We start from the raw sequence: 13,016 nt of genomic DNA, 5'->3' as shown, positions 1-13,016 counted from the left end.
GTTGCCTATGCTAAAATGCTCTACGCAGCACCAGCGTGGGCCCCATCCCTGAGGAGTAAAAGATGTGTTACCATCTGTGAAAAGGTACTGTCGGCGCAGAGATCGATAACAACACGTTTCATCTCTGCATATAAGACGGTATCTACGAGTGCTGTGCAGGTCCTTGCAAGTGTCCCGCCAGCAGATCTTTTGGCGAGGGAAAGGGAAGAAATGTTTCTCTTTTCTAAAGAAAGAAGGTCCTTAGATGAGGAAATAAGACCAAGCAATGGCCTGATCCGCAAAGAAGCGAGGCACAGGCTCATAGAAAGATGGCAAGAAAGATGGGATGGTGAGGAAAAAGGTCGATGGACTTATCGCCTTATCCCGGCACTCGCCACCTGGATAAATAGGAAACACGGTCAGGTTTCCTATTATATGACACAGGCGCTCACAGGTCACGGGTGTTTTAACTCGTACCTGTGTCGCTTTAAACTACGCGAGGACGAGGTGTGTGCATATTGCCAGTTCCCTGAGGACAACGCGGAGCACACCCTCTTCTCATGCAAGAAATGGGACCTGGAGAGGCGGGCCATGTTCGAAGGTGTAAACAGTCAAGTTACACTGGAGAACATGGTATCGCTGATGACCCTGTCAGAAGAGAATTGGCGGCAAGTCGAGAACTTCATAATCTCGGTTATGTCGAGGAAGGATCTCGACGGCCGCCAAAAAGCGTAATTTAAACAGCTTTTAATTTGTTTTGTTTGTTTTTTAATTATTTATTTTGTGATTTATTTGTCCTTATACATTTTTTAATTTGTTTTGTGTTTTTTATTCGTCTTTGTACAGTTTTGTCTTCTCAACATTATATACGTGTTTACTTTTTTTCTTTTCTTTTTTATATCCGTTTGCAATTTTATCTTTTGACTTTTTACACTTTTTAGCATTTGCTTTTTTATTGTTGTGCTGTAAATTCCGCTTATACTTTGAAATAGTTTAAATTTTTTTTTTAACTATGGACGCAGGATAACCGCAGAGAAAAGCTTCTGCTTTTCTCTGCGGTTATCCTGCGTCCATAGAAAGTCCAAGAAAGTCGCACTAGCGACAGAGTTGGAGCGCCGCCCTCGAAGGCTAAAGTCTTACAACAGTTCCGAGAGAGGGTAAAGGGCTCCAAAAGAAGGGTTACGGGTTTTAGTGGGTCGGGCTGGTAGTTGGTCGCCAGTTTATTAAATTTACTATAATATATATATTTATTTTTCTTTTTTTTATATTTCCTTTTGTTTTATCATACCAACCCCACATAACCTTGGAGTGCGGAATCCAAGGTATCTGTAGGCAGATTTCCCAAAAGTCCCTAAGCAAAAAGATAATAATAATAATAATAATAATAATTTTAGGTAATATGATTAATAAAAATGAATAGGTACCTCACTTTCACATGGAAAAATTTCGCAATTTTTTTTTGCAGCAGTGACGTACTCGATATGACCCGGTCTAAACACACACAAAGAGAAAAATAAGTAATTAAAGTTTTTACGCATAAAATAAATTAATGTAGGTATAACTTACATATAATTTCTTCTCAAAATTATATCAGCAACAGCATCACAAACATGTGATCTATCAGACTCGGCCAGCATTACATTCTTACACGGAAAAAAATTTCTTATAGAAAACACAAACTTTTTCGTAAAGTATACAAATAGGTTAAGTTGTGCTTTATACAGGCGAGTTTTGTATTTCCAACAAGCTGGTTTGTGTGTATCACAAACCAATCTGTTATAACACCAAGAAATCCACGCATGCGCAAGAAAATTCAAGTGAACGTCTGCTTGTCGTCTGCTGCGTGACTGTTTAAGCTGTTGAATCATAAACTGAAGTTTGTGACAAGACTCATTCTGGTTTGTGTATTTCCCAAACTCAGCCGTTTGTGGATACTACAACCGCCGTTCATAGATGGCACAGGAAATTTTGTAATTTTCACAGGAAATTTTTTTCCGTGTAGCATAATTCTCTATGGCAGATTCGGATGCGAGTGAAAAGTTTTTTAAGTATTGCTTAAAGTCCTGTAAAAATAATCATTATCACAACATCAATTTAAACCAAATAAAGTTAACTATCTTTTCAATAAAAACATTTTTGAAAAATAAATGTTTTCTATTCAAAATGATATTACTTTTAATTTTTCAATTTATTTAAAATATTTTATTTTTCCTTGAATAAAAAAATTTTAAGTAGAATGAGCACATAAATAAAATTAAAATTACCAAAGTTTTTAGAAGTTCAGTTGCTTCCCAAGAAACAATATGTTTGTTCTTTTGATTTTGAAAACCATCGGCAGAATGTTTTCTTTTTCTGCTTGAAGAATTGGATTTTGTATTAGTACTTATTGCATTTTTATCGATCTATAAATAAAAAGTTACAATAGTAGATAAAAATGATGTAAATATACTATAAATAATTATAAGGGTTAGAATTTCTCAAAGAGATCACCCAAAATTTTTAAAAAGTAATTTAATTTTAAGGTTAAATAATTTTTTCACTCTTAGTGTGATTAAAATAAGTTTCTAAAATTTTTAGACAAAAAATATTTTTTTCTTAAGATCTTGACCAATTTGGAAATTAAAAAATGAATTTTTTTGTTTACAAACATTCTTTATTCCTAATAGTTTTTTTTAAATTGTTTATTTATAAGATGTTAATAAAAAATTGTGTGCTTTTCATGTCCTACGAAAAATTAAAAAGTTGTTTTATTTTGTTTTAAATTGTTTGTTTGTTTTTATTTTTTTATTTATAAATTAGTCAACTGGATCTCGAGTAGAAAATTTCAAATAGTTATTTTCATTAGATAGGAATAAAAAAATTATTTAAAGTTAAAAATTAAATTATTTAATTTTACATGATCTGTTTGAGAAATTCTGACCTATGAATAATAATAATAATAATTTAAACAACACCTCTTTATCGTCAGCATTTAATTTCTCTGCAGTTTCTATGTTGTCATTTAATGTGTTTATTTGCTCGAGTGCTTCCTTATTTTTTGAAAAAATGCTAGGTCCTGAGGTGATTAGAAACTCAGTTCCAAGTAAATTGTTTATACCATCAACTTCAGACTGGAATCTGGAAAAAAATAATTAAAGAAATTTAACCTCAAAAACACTTCACGAACTTAACATTAAAAATGTTCAATAAAATCAAGTAAAATAATGTTGCAGTATCGCATTTTTGTATACCTCCACGTCTAACTTCAAGCTATCTAATAAGTCTATACGCAATCCAACCTTAGGAACAAACTCTTTTATCATGGCCTCGCTTAAACCCTTCAGTCTCTTCATCGAATTTATGTTTTGACCTTTTAACATAATAGAAACCAAAACCCAAAAGAATATAAACTCATTGTACCAAACTTTTAAAAAATAAGAAGAAAAACAGAAGCGAATAATAGTGACAACGATTTTCACCCTCGCCGCAAAAAAGATAGGTTAGAATATGTTCAATCATAATAAAAATATACTCACTTCAAAATCGAGTCAGCAGTTCTTCTAAAGTTCTAATCCATGGAACTGCAACCACAATTGTACTTCTTCCATATTCACTAATATTTTAATAATTATAATTAATATATATATCACAAATATAATTGCTGGTCCGTCCTATGAACCGATTTTTACACAAATTGCAATCTAAAACATTTGCTTGGTAAGTGCGTTCACAATCGCACATGCGCACAACGCCTTGTTAAATAGAATACATTCTAATTTTTAGAATATACTCTCACTTAATTAGAGTATATTCTTCTATTCAGAATATTAACTATTATTGTAAAAATAAGTTGTAGATATACTTAAGTTATTAGAATATATTCTTAAACTTTAGGAATATATCCTATATAAAAAAAGTAAGAATATTTTACTCTAAATATAAGAATACTTTTTTTTCGGTGTGAAAATCAAAGTTTTACTGTTTCAGTATTTTGTCTCGCATTTGCATAAAAATAAATTAAAAAATCAAACTAAAATTTGTAATTCTTCCTTATTAATGCCCTAACAAAAATTGACTTTGATTTTTGATTTTCGTCAATTTAGTTAATAAATAATTAAGTGTTTACATTTACTCCGAGAATTCGAAAACTCGGGGTAAATGTAAACAGAATACTTGAACTACATTTTAAAAGAAAATAATTGAATAAATTTGCTTCTATTTTACAAATTTTATTAATTTGGCAATGTAAAATTACATAGAAAAGGAAATTAGGTCCTCTTTAAAAAAAAATTTGATAAAAAAAAAATTTTTTTTTGAAAATTTGATCAATTTTTAAAAATATTTTTAGGTTTATCCGCCATTTTGAAAATTTAAAATTTAACTTCAAATTCGTATTCAGCGACCTCAAAAACCCCCGAGTAACCAGATTCAAGCAAATTTGATAAATTTTTAACAATATTTTATGTTTGACCGCCATATTGGATCCACCATTTTGAAATTTAAAAATTCGATTTTAGATTTTCATTCAGCAAAATAAAAAAAAACTTCTTTTTACCAAGTTAAATGAAAATCTATTAAAATTTATTCAAGTTATTCAAGTTTTTACATTACTAATTTTGTAATGGTTGATTGTTTATTTTATATGATACATTATCAGTCAACTAGTTGATTTACTACACATCTACGAAGAATTTTTTTTCAGTTTTTCCATCCCTTAAAACAGTAGTATACTTGAAATAACTTGTTTCTCAAACCTCGCTTAACTACAGTGGTGTTTACATTTACCCCGAATTTTAGGAAAATTTCAAAATCTTGGGGTAAATGTTTTCATAAAATTTTTCTAGGGAACTCTAGTAACAAGTTCATGCAAAAGAAATCCGTCCGTTTTACCTTTTAACAAAAAAAACTAATGTTTTTCGTGAAAAATAGATATTCCATTTACATTTTCCCCAATTGACCCTATATTATTATATTCTTTTATTTTATTTAACTATTATATTATTATATCATATAATTATTAATTAATTATTATTATTATTATTATTTATAAATTAAACAATTAAAAAAAGAACTGCTAAAAAATGAGTTATTGTAAATTAATAGTTAATGTGAACATAAATGTCCTCAAGTATTAAGAAAGTCATCGTAGCGTGTGAACGTGGTTAGGTTATCGGTTTGCGAATGTTAGGGTCGTGAGTTCAATTCCCGGCGTTTGGGAATTTTTTCTCTGTTAGGTATATTTACACTGAAAAAAAAATTTATTTGATTCAAATAACCGATTAATTGACTATTATCAATTAAATATTTATTTGAATCAAATAATAAATATCGGAGTCAATTAAATGGTATTTGAATTAATCATTTCAGTATTTGAAGCAAATACCACTTAATTGACTCTAATAAATATTATTTGATTCAATTAAATATTTAATTGATAATAGTCAATTAATTGGTTATTTAAATCAAATAAATTTTTTTTTCAGTGTACATTAAACATATAAGGTATGGGTGGTTCTCCGCGTAGCGCAGAACTTGGTTTTTTTCATGTTGTAATGGAAAAATAATAAATAACTTTCATATATTTTTACAATTCCAACGTGAAAAGGTTATCTATATGTTTAGAAACAAAAACCAATAATTACTTTTGTATCTAATATTATAATTTTTCATAAATAAGCGGTTTTAAGGCTGAAAACATCAAATTTTTACCTGTCCCCATAGGAAGTTTAGAAAAAAAAGTTAATAATTTTAGTAATATGCAATAATAAATACAATTACTATTGACATTTTAGTATTGTCTACTTTAGTACAGTTGAATAAAAAAATTTTTTTTTTAAATTCATTTTATATATGTTTTTTTCAGTTTATGCTTGACAGCAAATTTGGATGCTATTTATTATTTTATTAACAAACAGTGAATTATTTAAATGAAAATCAAATGTTAACTTAAAATTACTTTTGTAAACACAAAAAATAACTTCCTTAAGTTAATTCAGGAAAAAGAATCAATGTTCTAATTGATTTATTCATTTTTCACTCATTTTATGTTGGGAATTTGAAAAGGGAATCACAAAATAGTCTCCACCGGCATCCACCGACCCTTAAATATTTTATTACAAATTAAACAATTATTTATAAAAAAAGGTTAAAGAAAGCGTAGTTATATTGTTTTAGTAAATACAAATGAAGTCCATTTGAAACCGATTGAAAATTAATGATATTTTTTTTTTTTAAATAAAAATAACTGAAGGCGATTGAAAAAAGTTTCCACCGACCTTAGTCTCCACCGGCATCAGAATTTCCACCGACCTTTGTATTACGAAGAACCTAGTGCAAATGTAGTGTTATGGTGCCACATATATGGGTGATTCTACAAACGAAGGACGAAATTCAAGAAAATTTGGACACAACATTTTTTTCTCATTTAAGGTCTGAAAACTATTTTAACTTCAAGTTAATGGTACTAATAAAAAAATCCATAAGTGGCCAGACAAAATATTAAATTTTACAAAAGTTATGGTTATTTATAAACAATTTATCCAGAGAATTAAAATCGTGTCAAGAAAATTCACATTAACATAAAAATTAATGAATGGATTTTTATAAAATTGGTTACTCGGGGGTTTACGGGGTTGCTGATTAAGAATCCAATGTCAGTTTTTCAAAACTCAAAATGGCGGATCCAATATGGCGGACGACTTTTGAAAAAACTGATCGTATTCGTCTAAAAATCGTTACCCGGGGGTTTTTGAGGTCGCTGATTAAGAATCTAATTAAATGAATTTTAACAAAATTGTTCGATTTTTATTAAATTTGATTTTGTAAAATATATTTAAACGTTAAATAAGTTATTAACCTAGAGGAAAAGTTAGAACTAACAATTTACAAGTTACCACCATTTTCGCAACTTTTGAATCAGATAGTTCCAGATTATTTAAAATACGGAATACTTGATGCATACGGAAATTTCCGAGGACTGAAAAGAAATCGAGTACCCGAAAAAATCGAATACTAAATACTTTGAGTACACCTCTAGTTTTTAACGTTGAGTTTAATTTTGAATTTACTTTTTAATAATTTATTAATTTATTTTTATTTAATTTATTTAAGTAATTAATGATTAATAATAATAATAATAAATTGTAATTAATCAATTAATTATGATTATTAAAAATTATTTAAAATTTATTTATTTTTATACATGTATGAACTATAAATATAGTAGTAGAACTAAAAAACATAATTAAATTGTTTAAACAAATTGTAAAAACAATGGTTAATTTGAAAAAAGTTGACCTCGGATTGGTACACTGAGAAAACTGGAGTATTGGACTAAACATCTGGAGGGACAAATCGTTGATATTTGAGAGAAAATTGGATAACAATCTAAATGGTCAAATACACCATTGACAGATATTCGTGCCATTTCTCTTGGAGGGAAAATGAGTTTATATAACAGAGGGACAAATTAACCATCTTGAGAAATCCCTTCCTTATCCGGCGCGAAATGAATAAATATGGCAACCTAACCCCTAAATTAAATACATAAAATGTCAGAAAAATAATTTCGCGCGCATCAGATCGTACACATTTTCTGCGCAACTTTTAACCCTCAGATATAATGGGAGAGAATATACAAGTAGATTTCCATTATCAATTCAAAATTTATTTTAGAAGGACTATTTAACTCTCTTCATAAGCAAAGGAAACATACACTTTTTGAACCTCTAAATTTGACTCTCCAGTTTTCTCAGTGTAATAAGCGAAACAGAAAATCACCGAGTAACGATTTTCAGACGAATATGTTAAGTTTCTCCAAAATCGTCGGCCATATTGGATCCGCCATTTTGAATTGAAAAATTTTAAAAACTGACATTAGGTTCTTAATCAGCAACCCCGAAAACCCCCAAGTAACGATTTTTACGAGGATCAATAAAAGTCATCGGTTTAATTAATTTTGGTTGTAATTTAATTAATAATTGTTTATAACAAATTACGGATGGTCTATTTGTTTCTATAAGCACAATTTCACAAATCATAGAATTGTAAAAGTAAGTTCAAGTGTCTAATAATAAAGAACTACTTTGATTTTAGTGGGCTAAACTTTATTCATATAAAAAAATACTTATTCCATTTGTTTGTTTATGTCAATATAATTATTTATGCGAAATGAAAATTGAAAATTCAGTTATAGCAATTTCTTGAAAATTTAATTAGGATTATTTTAAGACCAGAAAATCGAACAATAGTTGAAAATTGTTAGTTTTACGCTATTTTTAGTGATATAGTATACATCCTATCTCAAAAGTGCCAGACGAATGAGAACCAGACGAATGAGAATTTGGCATTTTTTGTTTAAGAAAATAGAAAAATAACATTAAATGAAAAAATCCTTCAGTACTATCTTATAGAGAATAATAATCTACAAAACATAAGTCTATAGAATAACCAAAAAATAAAATATTTTTTTAAAAAATGTATGCCAGACGAATGAGAATTTGTCTGGTCACAACACAATCTCCGTCACAAATTGAGAAATCTTGGTTAATAGATTAGAAGATTCAATAAAACCCGATTGGTATCACATTTAGTTTAGTTTGATTAACAACTACAACGAACAGTCACTTCATCAGAATGTTGATTTTTAATAATTTTTACATTTTTTGCACTGCCAGACGAATGATAAAAAATTCAGGGGACAAACTTCGCGAAGATATTTTATAAATAAGATATAGAGAAACGTCATAATTATTTTCATATTAGTAATCTACAACTATTCAAAATTACTAATTCAGTATGAAATTTCCGCAAAACATTTGAAAAGTGATATTTATTCTCAATATGAACTGTCATTCTCCCAAAGGGACATGCCAGACGAATGAGAACTTAGCACTATAATGTGTATTTTTTGCAAAAAAATATTTTTTTTCATTGGTTTTTTTTCTGTGCCATAATAGAAACCATTAAGATTTACAATTTCCATTAAAAGTAAAATTATTCTTTCCAAAATTAATATACAAAACATGCTTCAGACATCAAAATTCCCTCTTTTGTAGAATCACCCATATAAGGAATAAAAAAACCTATTGCTCAGAAAAATTTACCATAAATTAATTAAATAAATTTCCATAAATTACCACGAAAATTTTTATAAATTACCGCAAAAATTTCCATAAATTACCGAAATAAAAATTTTAAATTGTGATTTCTACTTTGCATATTTTTAAAAATTACTGACAAAATTTCTTTAAATTACCATACAAATTGCCATAAATTTCCATAAATTACCGCGAAAATTTCTATAAATTACCAAAATCCAAATTTTTAATAATAATTTAAATTTTACATATTTTTAAGAATTATTGCAAAATTTTCCATAAATTTCCAAAAATTACCATAAATTGCCATAAATTTCCATAAATTACCATAAATTACCATAAATTACCGAAATAATAATTTTTAAATGAAATTTATGCTATAATATTGTTTAAATTACCGCAAAATTTTTTTTTGACAGAATGTGTTCAAACAGTGAATTAGTTAATTACTACACTTGTTTACAACAAAAATTATAAATAATTTTTCCGGCCCGCTATGGATTTTTCTTTCTAAAGCCTTTATCTTCAAAAAAATATATTGATATTAATCATAACGATAAAAAAAATTTTTTTAAATTTCATAAACCAAATCGTGCGCTACGCGGAGAATCACCCGTATATAAAAACAAAAGTAGGTAGGGGAAAAGATTAAAAAATGAAATTAAACAATCATAAAACATAAATAAATAGTTTCATTTTTACTAGTTTATAATTTAATTGTTTTTTACAGTTGTTTCAACTACGTTTTTTATTGGCGCCTCCTGTAATTACGATAATTTTTTACTCATCCTTTTAATTATTTACGCTTTCTGGAACTATAAGAAATAGTTAAAAAGTACACTGAAAAAAAAATTTATTTGATTCAAATAATTCAAATTATTTAAAAAATATTTAATTGATTCAAATACTTTTTAGTTGAATCAGAAAAATATGTATTTGATTCAAATAACTTAAATTATTCGAATCACACTTATTTGAACCAAATAAATCGTATTTGATTCAATTAAATAATTAATTGAATTGAATAAGTGAATCCAGGCGGAAATTTCCAACCGGCGCGGATCCTAGCCCGTACTGACGCCGGTGTAACTGTACTGGCTCGGAACCGCCTGCCAACCGAATGTGAACGGGCATTCTACCGAATAGTGACTAGGCCAGGAGCGCGCTGGCAACCGGCTCGGAACTGGCATTCTACCGCCCGCTGACCGGCCGGGAGAAGCCGTTCCGTGTATAATTCAACCGGCTGGGATCTGGCACTCTACCGACCGCGGATTTTTCATTTAATAACCAGCTGAGGGCTGGCATTCTACCGACTGACAACCGGGTCGGATCCAAATGATAATTTCAACAAATATCAATACAAAAAATAATAATTAATTGCAAAAGATAAATACTAATGACAATTCATTGACAGTTCACTTTACACATTTTTTTATACACTTAAACGCAATTTTTTATTACATAGACATTTGAAAAATCCTAACGCTTGGAGGTACGAACCTACGCCTAACCGAATATTTACGCACCGAAATCTCGCACGCTAACCACTATGCTACGCTCGCATGGGACTCTCAAATCTTAAATACTCTCAAGTGTCACAAGCTGAAATAAAACTTGTCGAATAACTACGCGTCAATGCTACAGCTATATTTTTATTATTATATAATATATTAAATAATTGTATCTCAATATAATAATATTGAACATAATAATATTAATAATTTTAATTAATATCACAATAATAATAAATTTATTATCATTGAGATATTATTAATTAACATTAATATTATTGAGAATTAATAATAAATTATTAACATGAATATTAATATTTATTAATATTAATAATTTATTATTAATTCTCAATAATATTAATTAATAATATCTCAATAATAATAAATTTATATTAATAGTATAAATTTATTTATAATAATTATAAAGTATAAGTGCACAACAAATTTTTTTAATTGTTTAATTTTGAAAAAAGTCTCAATAAATAATTACTTAATATTTTGATTAAATTCATTTATTAATTAATCATTATTTTCTAAAATAATGCAATTAATTATTGTAATAATTATTTAGTTATGACACATTTATTGAAAATAAATTTATAATGTCACAATAAATGACGACGTCCGCAGTCGGATCCGGCCCAGCACCGACCCAGTACAGACTTAACATATCCGTCATTCTTCCGACGCCGCAGAAGAATAAGATCCGCCGGCGGAAGAAATCCAGTACCGAGCCGGTACTGACAATAGTGGGAATTAAGACGGTTCCGACAGTCGGAGCATAATCTGTACCGCGCCGGTTGCTTTTTCAGATCCGAATCGGTACAGACCGTCGGTACTTGCGGTCTGTACGGGCGCGGATCCTAGCCGGTTGTAAATTCCGACATTCGTCCGACTTTTCCGCCTGGGAATTTGTTTAATACAAATAATGAGTTACTTGAAACTATTCTTTTATTTATTTCACTCAAAAAAGGAAAAGCTGTCAAATTTCGATTTGTCAAACAAAAAAGTTTCTTATAGAAAAAAAGTTAAAAAATTTTGCATGATTTTTATTTGTTATTTTTACAAAATGCTAACCTTTTCAGAAAGTAAGGAAAAACCTTTGATTAAATTCTCTAACATGACAACTAAATGACATCAATTTGTAACTCCAACGCAAAAGAAAAATAAATGATGAATAAAAACATTTATTATATTATTTTTTAATTTATTATAATTCTTTTTATTTTTGATTTGATCACAAAAATACTTAATCTATAAAAATTATTATTATAAATGTTTTTATTCATCATTTATTTTTCTTTTGCGTTGGAGTTACATAAATTGATGTCATTTATTTGTCATTTTAGAGAATTTAGTCAAAGTTTTTTCCTTACTTTCTGAAAAGGTTAGCATTTTGTAAATAAATGACAAATAAAAATGATGCAAAATTTTCTTACTTTTTTTCTATCAAAAACTTTTTTGTTTGACAAATCGAAATTAGGCAGCTTTTACTTTTTTCCTTCTAAAAAAAATTAGAAAATTTGGTTTTTTTAAGAAAATAACTTCTTTCTTTTTTTCGATTCACAATTCTTAAACAAATTTTCAAGTTTCGGTTAGGAATAAAGAAAAAAAGATTTTAGAAATTCAATGTTATTATTAACGAAATAATTATATTTTTTTAAATTAATGAAAAAGAATTATTCAATCATAATTAAAATGTAATTTATTTTTTATTTGTTTATTACCAATGTAAGTAGCATAATTTCCGTTTCATAATCACAATTCTTATACAAAATCAGGTTTTTTTTAAAAAAGTCATAAATTGGGGCGCCTTATTATTCCATAAAACAATTTTTAGTTATATTTGTAGGACAGAATTTGATATATTAACCCAATGGGAAATGCCAGTGTAGTGCCAATGTTCACCACTGGCTTAGTACTCAGACGATTGTTTGGCGTAGTCTAGCCGAGCCTCGACAATCAGTGCTGGCGCAGTACAGAATTTTTGTTTCGCTAAAGCTTGGACAAGCCACGGCGGCAAGTGCTGGCTGAGTATAGAAAAATTGTTCACAACGCTCTTTGCCAACATTGCTTTTTTGACATAAACTTGAAAAAACTTATAAAAAAGTTTATGAATGTTTATAAATATAAATTTATTGAAAAAAATTAATATTTTACTTTTTGGTTGTTCATTTTTTATTCTTATTAAATTTAATAATAACAATTTAACACAATTGTCTAATTTTGTAAATAATAAATTATTTAAACAAATTAAAATTATAAACAAAATTTAAACTTTAATCTCAATAATAATTTGGTTCCTATTAAAATACTATTATACTTCTTACTATGAATAAAAAATTATTAAAAAATTACCACGTAATTTAAGAATTACGTAAAATGTTAAATGCAATAAGTAAAGTAATTTAATTATTAAAAATTTAGTTTAATTTATTTTATTTCAATT

Source organism: Leptopilina heterotoma, unplaced genomic scaffold (assembly GCF_015476425.1).
Source record: "Leptopilina heterotoma isolate Lh14 unplaced genomic scaffold, ASM1547642v1 Lhet_18, whole genome shotgun sequence".
NCBI lineage: Eukaryota > Metazoa > Arthropoda > Insecta > Hymenoptera > Figitidae > Leptopilina > Leptopilina heterotoma.
The sequence above is the reverse complement of the archived record's forward strand: the minus strand, read 5'-3'. Positions refer to the sequence as shown.